The 9696-nt window shown below is 35.8% G+C and overlaps 1 pseudogene; it reads left to right on the forward strand.

Moving 5' to 3' along the window:
- The first annotated feature begins 2065 nt into the window (after positions 1-2065).
- LOC149180667 (SUMO-activating enzyme subunit 1B-1 pseudogene) lies at positions 2066-2863 on the forward strand (annotated as a pseudogene).
- Positions 2864-9696: the final 6833 nt, after the last annotated feature.

Consider the following 9696-nt stretch of genomic DNA (forward strand, 5'->3'; position numbering starts at 1 on the left):
GAAACAGTCAGTGCACAAAATGCCAGAGAGATTGCACATTCAGAGAATGGAAGAGCTAAATAAAGTGGAAGCAACCAAGGAAAGAGAGGAATTTGTAGGCGTAATAGATGCAAAAGAGAAAGCAAGGCATGATGTAGACATGAAGGAGCTCCAAAATTTCTGTTCCCAAGATGCAATAGCCAGACAGGGTTAGATACCCCCAATCAGGATACAGAACTTTCCCTGGCTTCAAAGGAAGATGGCTCATTGACTTCTGTCAATCCAAGTTTTAGCTTTGGAAGAAATACATTCTCCAGTGGTCCGTGTGGAACCTATTTCTTAAGTAAATTATTTGATTGTGGGTTGAAGCCTAGGTTTATTTCATTTCAAGAGATTCAAAGACACACCCACAATCGACATCTTGTTAGACACTTTAGTTCAAAAGGAAATGGCCGAAATAGCAATGAGGAGAAACATGTTCCTGTAAACAATGGCGGGGAACCAGATAAAAATAAGAGAGAGGTTACTGCTGATTCTGTTGGCAAAACACAAATCGAGAAATATGAATTGACTAGTCCTGGATCAAATGATCATGCTCGTTTGGGGGAACAAGATCAGCAGGAATGGCTTCAGAATGAGAGACTTTTTTTTTCAAACCAAGAAATGAGAGTCACCCTTTCTATCCAAGAAGTCAAGGTTTCGGAAGGAAATTTTGCGCAGATTGGTGCCCTGGCAGAATATCAATGTGTCATGGGAAATGTTTCCCTACTTCTTGGAGGGACATATTAAAGATACTTTAAAGGAATGTGCAATGGCCCATTTGAAACGTCACAAATTTGCTGCTCATTATGGTTCATGTTTGAGTTCTTCAAGCTGCAGGATCCTATTACAGAGCATACTAGGAACAGAGCTATATCGAGAGAGATTAGTGAAGGCCCTTGCACATCATTTACAAGTGCCATTGTTAATTCTTGACAGTAGTGTCCTTGCGCCCCATGATTTTGGTGAAGAAGGTGCATCAGAAGCTAAGACTAATGATGAAAATGAAACTGGTGAAACTGGGGAAGAATGTTCATCAGAGTCAGAGGTAGATGATGAGAATGATGCAAGCAATGAAGAAGACTGGGCAAGCAGTGAAGCGAAAGAAGATGGTAGCGATGTAGATGACAAGGATCCAAAATCTGTTGCCACAGCTCTGAGGAAACTTGCTCCTTATGGATTGGAAGGTTTTGAAAAGAGAGTTTCAGGTGAGGATTGTGAAGATGAAAAATGTTCTTCAAAACAAAATGACGATACAGAGTCATCGCAACAATCAAAATGTGCTTTTAAGAAAGGTGATCGAATAAAATATGTTGGAGTGCATGAACATGGCACAGAGAAGAATAGGGTAATTTTGGGGAAGATACCTACGCAGCTTGGTCCAACCAATGCTTACACTTACATCAATGGAAGGTCTTTGAGTAGAAGTCAACATCAAGATGTGTCAGTACCCCAATGAGCTTCTGCTACAATATTTGTTTAAGAGTGTAAAATCATGCTTGGAATCATCAATGAAAGGATAAATTTCCAAGTCTCTCCTGGACAACCATGTGGTCCATATTCGAGTGAAGGAGAAGTCATAACATTAACAGGAAATAGTCAAGAGGCTATTGAACAGATAAATTAAAAAGGAAAAGATTCATTGGGGGATACTGGAAGACTCTTTGGAAGAGAGACTTGAGAAGGAAATTTTAGTTGCAAAGGCTGATAAAACTAAAGCCGAAGCCAAAGAAGGAGATGGAATCCAAGGATGAGAGCCGAAGGCCCAACTCAGTTTCCCTGCATCCATAACACACAAAAAATCGAGTCAAGCTAACCGAAGGAGGTAGCGCTGCGCGTAGCTCTGTGGCATTGTGCTTCTGGAAGTGTGGCGCTGCACTTAGAGCCAAGCGTTGTGCGTAGGGCCATTCTAAAAAAACAAAGTTCTGCAGGTGCCCATCATTGAGCAGAAGGCCCTTACCTGACCAAAAAGACAACCAGATTCCTTGGGACACGAGGAAATCGACGTTGCTACATTTGTTGATTGGGGTTAAAATACGATAACCGGTTGTTGCCTTCAACATGGATGGAGAGGTATTGAATGACCAGGAAACTGCTGTCTATGATCGTCAAATCCGTGTCTGGGGTGTTGATGCACAAAGTAGATTAAGCAAATCTCGTGTTTTGGTTATTGGAATGACTGGAATGGTTGCAAAGCTATGCAAGAAAATAGTTTTGGCAGGTATTGGTAATTTGACGTTGATGGATGATAGTCCAGTTACAGCAAAAACTTCATCAGCAATTTTTTTTTATTCTTGCTAAGGTATCCAATCATAAGGGAAAATCGATTGCTAAAGTTTGCCAGGAATCATTAAGAGATTTCAATTCTATGGTCCATGTCTCTGTTGAAAAAAGGCAGTGTGAAAGATCTATCTGCTAATTTTCTCGACAATTTTGATGCTGTTGTTCTTGGGCGCACCTCAGTTATTGTGAAAAAGTAGGTTAATGAGACGTGCCACAAAAGGCCACAAATAATTGCATTTTATTCAGTAGATTGTAGAGGTAGTTGTGGAGAAATATTTGTTGAATTGTAAAACCACATATACACTTAGGAAAACAGGAAGACGTTGTTGCTTCTCAAATTTTCTTTCCAAGCTTAGAGGAGTCTGTGTTAGTTCGCTGGAGCAGTCTTCCTAGAAAGACAACTAAGCTCTATTGTGCTCTAAAAATTATAGAAGAGTTTGAGCAAGCTGAGGGTCGACAACCAGGTCATGTCTCATCTGCAGATTTGGAATCTGTGCTGAGCCTCCAGAAGAAAACATCAAGGCAATGTCATGTAAAGATTTGTGTCATCATTATATGCTAAGAGCATGGTAATGGTATTGAAAAGGCATGTGGTTGCATTCAAGCAGTGTAGACCTCTATAGTAGATAAGCTTAGCAGCAGGTGGTCACCAGTACAAATGGTAGTCAGAGAGCATCCAAGAAGGGAGAAGAAAAGTAGGTCGATCTAACAACTCCAAAATTCATGCAGGCAGGTGCAAGGTGGCAGTCAAAGGGTAGATTTTGTGGGATTCCACCCTTAAAGGAAGCAGATCTTGACCAAAATTCACTAATTTTGGTTTTCAAAACAACTCTATTTTCCATAGTTCATGAGAGTTTTATTGAATATTGTTTAGTTTTAATATTGTTTTATGATAGGATTTTATTATTAATTGTATTTTTTATTTTATTTTTTATTTCCTATGTTGAGGAAATTTAAAATGATTTTGTAATATTATAAATAGGATTAGTTTTAAGATGTAGAGGTTCGATTTTGGCAGCAAAGAGGCTACTTGGTACTGTGTAAAGTTGTCCTGAATATCATTTTAATAAAGCAGTTTTCTGCCCTTTGGACCTAGGATTCATCACGGTGCTTAAATGTCCAGTATGTTTTTCTCATAAATTCATTTACACATTTTGTTTTTCTACCTTGTTACGGCATTATCTAAGAGATATATTAGGAATCCATCCCCTATGATGCTCCTTTCATGATGATTTTGTTGTTAGATGTAGTGGTTGTCTTTGTAGAATTCATCGTTGGTTAGATGCTCTGCTGAGCAACCCTGTGTTTCTCATTCGTCTAAATATTCTACTGCAGATCCATCTCCTGTTTGATGCCTACAGGGCAGCAGGCTTTCTCCCCTATTCTTCTCACATTTGCAATCTTCTATTTGGCTAAACATGGCACTTAATTTGCCCCAAGTTTGTTGGCAGAAACTGGTATTGACTCCATAGCCCAATCATCCTTTCTCTCATTGTTTTGACCTAAAACCTTTCAAACAAATCCTGCACTCCATAGCTAGCCTAAAATTTCATTTATTGCAGCCACATCTTGTTGGAAAAGAGAGAGCCCTCTCTGGTCTAGCAGGGCTAGATTCCAGATCAAAATCTTGGTCTGTGGTTACCTCGGAATTGCATTTTCTCAGCCTTGAGGTTGATTTTGAGTGATAACAGGTACCATAATATTCGAGATATGGTGCAGTATAACATAACTTGAAGTATATACTCCATTTTATTTATCTCCATCAAAGTCTAAATTAGAGTATCCAACCAAGCTGAAGTCATCCACCAGTGTATACTCGAGTCTAGATTCTTGAGTTCCCTTCAATTACCATAGAACTATTTTTGCAGCAGACCAATGACCCTCACAAGGCTTTTTCATAAACTTGGAGAGAATTCCAATGACAAATGGAATGTTCTATCTAGTAGCAGTCAGGTAGTTGAGACTCCCTACAAGTTGTTTGTACTTTGTTGCATCCTCAAATTCATTTCCTTTAGTGTATGTGAGCTTTAAATTATGTTCTATTAGAGTGGTCAAAGGGTTGCACTCATCCATGCCAATTTTTTTTAACAAATCTCCAATATACTTCTTTTGAGAGAGGATTATTGACTTTGGATGTTGGGTTACTTCAATGCCAAGATAGTAGTGAACATATCCCAAATATTTCATTTCAAAACCTTTCCTTGGTTCTTTATTTATGGATGCAATGTAATTTTCACTGTTCCCTGTCATCAGAAAATCATATACATACACCACAATATATACAATTATTTTTCCAAATTTATTGACAAACAAAGTTGCATCATCAATATCATAGTGTTTGAAATTTAGTTTCAGAATATGTTCAATTAATTTCTTGTACTATGCTCATGGTGCTTGTTTGAGGCCATATAAGGATTTGATAAGCTTACATAATTTATGCTCCTATCCCTTCACAAAAAATCCTTCTAGTTGGTACATAAAAGAAATTCTCTTAGATCTCCATTCAAGAAAGTAGTTTTTACATCCATTTGCTGGAATTTCCAATTGTTCTGAGCTTCCAAGGCAAAGAGAGTCCAGATGATAGCCCATTTTGTTGTGGGGCCAAAAGTCTCTTCATAATCAACCCCTTCATTATGTGAAATTCTCTTTCCATGAGCTTAGCTTTATGCTTTTCAAGTGAGGCATTTGCTTTATACTTGTTCTTGAAGACCCACTTGCAGCCTATCAGTTTGGTTCCCAATGGAGGATCAACCAACTTCCAAGTTCCATTTTTTATCAAAGCATCATACTCTTTATACATTGCTTCTTTCCATTCATCATGAGAAAATTCTTTAAAGGAAGTTATTTTCAAATATGTAGAGAAATCTAATTCAAAATTATAAGAAACATCCATATCAACAAGTGAATTAGAATCATCTACATAACCTCCATTCTATCTATTCCGATAATCCACTTACATTTGATTCCACTCAAATGCTGCCACATGTCACTATTTGGTACGACTATAATGTTTAAAAAATCCATTTAATTTGTTTTAATTTGATCTCACAACTCATATTTTTTATTTTATAGTTTTCTTATACTTTGGCTTGTTTTTATCCCTGATTTCAACTAATTTTGGCCCTGTATTGGAAGAGAAGCTTCCAAGATGAAATAGACTAACAGATCCAGTAACTGATCCCTAAAAGAACTCCTCCAAGTGGAAAATCGGATCTAAAATGGGAAGGAAAACCATTATCGTTGTTGAAGCAATTTAATGTGGTCTTATCTGAGCGGATCTAAACTGGGCATCTCCTCAATCCATAGTCATTCATATTCAGCCAAAATTTGATCTAAAGGAATAATTCCACTTTATTTTCTCAATCTGTTAAGAGAAGCAAGGGAGACTGTTAGTATTCCCAACATGTATAAATACCATATTTGGGCTCTATATGAAGGGATTTGAATCATGGAAAAAGGCCTTCTCTACTCTGCAATTCAAGATTCTAAAAGCACTACTGTAATAGGGATTTAGGGTTGTAGAGGAGAGGAGAGTTTAATCTCAGATACGAGGAATAAAGAGATTTATCTTTTACATATCTGAATTGGTGATGATGAGTAGAGCTTACACTATTACAACTCCTATTTCATTAACAAAGTTTATGAGTTGTATAGGACTATTGGAGATCATAGAAAGGGAATTGGACTTAATAAATTGGTATTCAAGATACTATTGTTTTAATACTAGTTTCATTTTATAATAATAGACACTTGTGATTTTTAGTCATATTTGTGCACTATTTTCTATGTGAGTGATTTATTGAAATTATTTTTTGTTTACCTCTGCTCTTATGTGCTAAACTCTGATTTCTATGTAACTACTTACTCAGAGATCAGCCTTTTAATTTTTCCTTAACAAACAATAATATTATGTGAACTATTTCCTTGTATTATTGTTTAATCATTCGATTTTTTGGATTACTAATCGTCATCATTTTTGTGAACTACTTCCTAAATGCTATTGATTAGTAATTCTGGTTAAAGGATCTCTAAACATAATATGTTTTTCAATCATAATATCAACTAATTGAACTACTTCGTTAACTTGATATTCACTATAAGCCATACATATTTAAAGCTCAATTCAATTAGTTATCTTTCTCTCGGTTGGGTTAGATCTACATGTACCTAATCGAGATATATTTAGGTTTTCTATCCTTTTTCTTGTATCCTAGTATTAACATTTATATTTAATTCTACATTCCTAGAAGCCCTCTTATCAAAGAGGCAAACTTTAGTTGTGACTTGGCAGAGCCTCATATCAGCTTAAGGATCACTTTCTTGCCTGATCAGAAGGAGGGTTGATTTGATGTATCTTCTCTATTGGTAGGTGAAAGTCATATTTTAAGTTAGTGGAGTTAGAGAGAAGGTAGATGGACCTAGCTTAACCAATCAGAACCACCATTTCAACAGACAATGAGTTGCTCTAAGTTCCTGACCGGGTGGTCTCCCTTATAATGTTGTAAAAAAATATTTACGAGCCTTCAACAGGCGGATACATGCCTTTGAACTATGTTAAAATGAGCCTTGAAGGCCTATTTATTATTAATAAAAATGGAAAAACCTAAACATCCAAAAATCTAACCATGGGAGATGAAGTGCCAAAACTATGGGCCTCATTGGGGTAAATTGGTAAATCAACTTCCCGAGATCGTAACTTTGGCATACGATCTCAGTTTGACACGCATGGTACCTTGTTAGAAATATCTATCCCACAACTATAAATTTAATTTGTAAATGTCAATTAAAAATTAATTTTTTCCCATTTAAAAATAAAACATCATTTAGGGCCTCAAAACAACTCTAAAAGTTTAGGACCTAAAAAACTACCAAAAATAGTAAACTATGCTACAATTACGAAAACTGAAAGAAATAATGGTACAATTGTGGTGGTCCAAGTGGAATAGGTGGGTGGCCACCAATATCCACTTGGATCATAGCCCATGTTAAAATAATTAGTTATGTGTTTCTTGAAGAAATTTTAGGATTTCCACTAAGAAGAGAAATTGATTTGTCAATTGAAATGTTGCCAGGATCAATACCAACATTGAAATCTTCATATCATATGAGCACACTTGAGCTGGTGGAATTAAAATTACAGTTAAAGGAAATGTTATACAAGGGATACATCATGCCTAATGTATCGTTTTAGGGAGCTCCAGTACTATTTGTGAAGAAAAAGGACAACATATTAAAATTGTACAATGACTACATGCAATTGGATAAAGCCATAATTAAGAACAAGTACCCATTGCCTAGAAGCGACTATTTGTTTGATCAACTTAGAGGAGCCACAATATTCTCAAAGATATAATTAATTTTTGGGTACCATCAGGTACAAATTAAGGATGGAGACATCCACAAGAAAACATTTAGAATGAGTTATGGAAATTATAAATTTGTGGTGTTGCTTTTTAGACTCACTAATGCTCCAACAACATTTATGCATTTAATGAATATCGTTCTTAGTCCATATTTGGAAAATTTTGTATTAGTATTTGTATAATATTTGGTCTATTCTAAAACCAAGGAGGAAAATGAATATCATTTATAGAAAATTTTTAATTACTGAGAGAGAACAAGCTTTATGCTAAGCTCAACAAGTGTGACTTCTTCTAGTCATAAGTTCAGTAGTTGGGACACATTGTCTCCAAAGGAGTGGATCTAGAGAAGATAAAAGCCATCATGGAGTGGCCTACTCTTTAGAATGTGGCATAAGTTATATCATTTATGGTGTTGTCCGGTTATCAATTTTTTTCCAAGATTGGGCATCCAATCACAACATTACAGAGAAAATGAACTAAATTCCAATGGAAGAATGAACATGGCAGCTATTAGTACTTGTGATTTTGATGTTAAGGAAGATATAAAAAAGGGAATGAATCAATATGAGCATTGCCAATAAGTGAAGGAATACTTGTAGTAAGAGATAGAAGGGAAATTGAGTAACAATTACTTATTCATAGAGGATTGGTTGTTAAAATTCAAAACTAGATGGTATTTACCTTATATAGGTGACTTGAATAAGCTCATATTTGAAAAGTTTCATAAAATACATTAAGGTCATTCGAGCTATCAGTAAATGATAACAGCAATGAAAAATGTGCACCACTCGTTGGGAATGAAAAAGGATATTTCTGAATACATCTCCAAGTGCTTAGAATATCAACAAGTGAAGGTGGAGTGTAGACACCCAACAAGATTGTTAAAACCAATCCCCATTCCTGAGTGGAAGTGGAAAGTAATTTCCATGGAATTCATCACAATACTACAAAATAAATCAAGACAAATGATGCCATAATGGTGGTGGTGGAAAAGCTAAGTAAGGCAGCTCATTTAATAGATGTCAAGTCTACAAATAAGGCAATTGATATTGCTCAAATTTTCATGAAAGAAATAATTAGACTGCATTGGATACCCAAGAACATTATCTTGGATATGGATGTTGTTATGACAAAACTAGACCCTGATAGGCTACTGATTACGAAGACTTTGAGTAACTATTTCAAACCAATCTTTTGGTTGAGGCTTAGCCTCCTCAACCTGAGAGGGCTTTCTCACTGGGTTAAAGATTTCAATTAAGGATTATATGGTTAACTCTATGAAAAAAAAAAGTGAAAATGTATAAATGGCTGAACACAATCAACAAACATCCATTGGGATTATGGAGTCAACATATGTTTCAGTATCACAGTAATATTAGCTTAACATGGAAGTCAGGGCATCAAGAGTTCAATATATCAGTAACACATAAGAACATGTAGGAAACACAGTCTACAAATGCATGAAGGAAGTTAGAGCATTATCAATGAGTTCTAAGTAACATACATTCATACCATTGCAAATGAGGAAATGAGGACAATCATAAGACAATCAATCATTGAACTCTCTTCTGAATCCTGAGAAGTAAAGCCAAACTCTGTATTACATAAAAAACATAGTCTTCTACAATGAGACAATATAAGTGTTTTCTCAGAAAATTTCCAACCCCTGGTTCATTACATCTCTTTTTATATATAGGGTTTCATTACAAGCTTGGATTCCTTCCTCTATCATGAGGAGAATTTGAATTTCACTTGACATGACACCTATTGATCCTTAAACAAACTATTAATTACAACTAGCTGTTAACTAGAAGTCCTAAAGACCTTTTACAACTAGGAGTGTAACTCCTTATTATGCTGACAACAACCTTAACTATGAAATAAACTTGTTCTTTGACAGTTGTCCTTCTTCATCTTTTGCTTAAGTGATGACTTTAAACTCCATGATGGCCTTTAATTGCTTGTCCTTTAACTGTTCCTGGATATTAGGAAACTGCCCCTGTATTTCTGCTTTGGTCTCCAAGGAGGTTCC

This window comes from Pinus tabuliformis, chromosome 3_2 (assembly GCF_031772625.1).
Source record: "Pinus tabuliformis cultivar Carrire ecotype Pingquan chromosome 3_2, CPIR1, whole genome shotgun sequence".
Lineage (NCBI taxonomy): Eukaryota > Viridiplantae > Streptophyta > Pinopsida > Pinales > Pinaceae > Pinus > Pinus tabuliformis.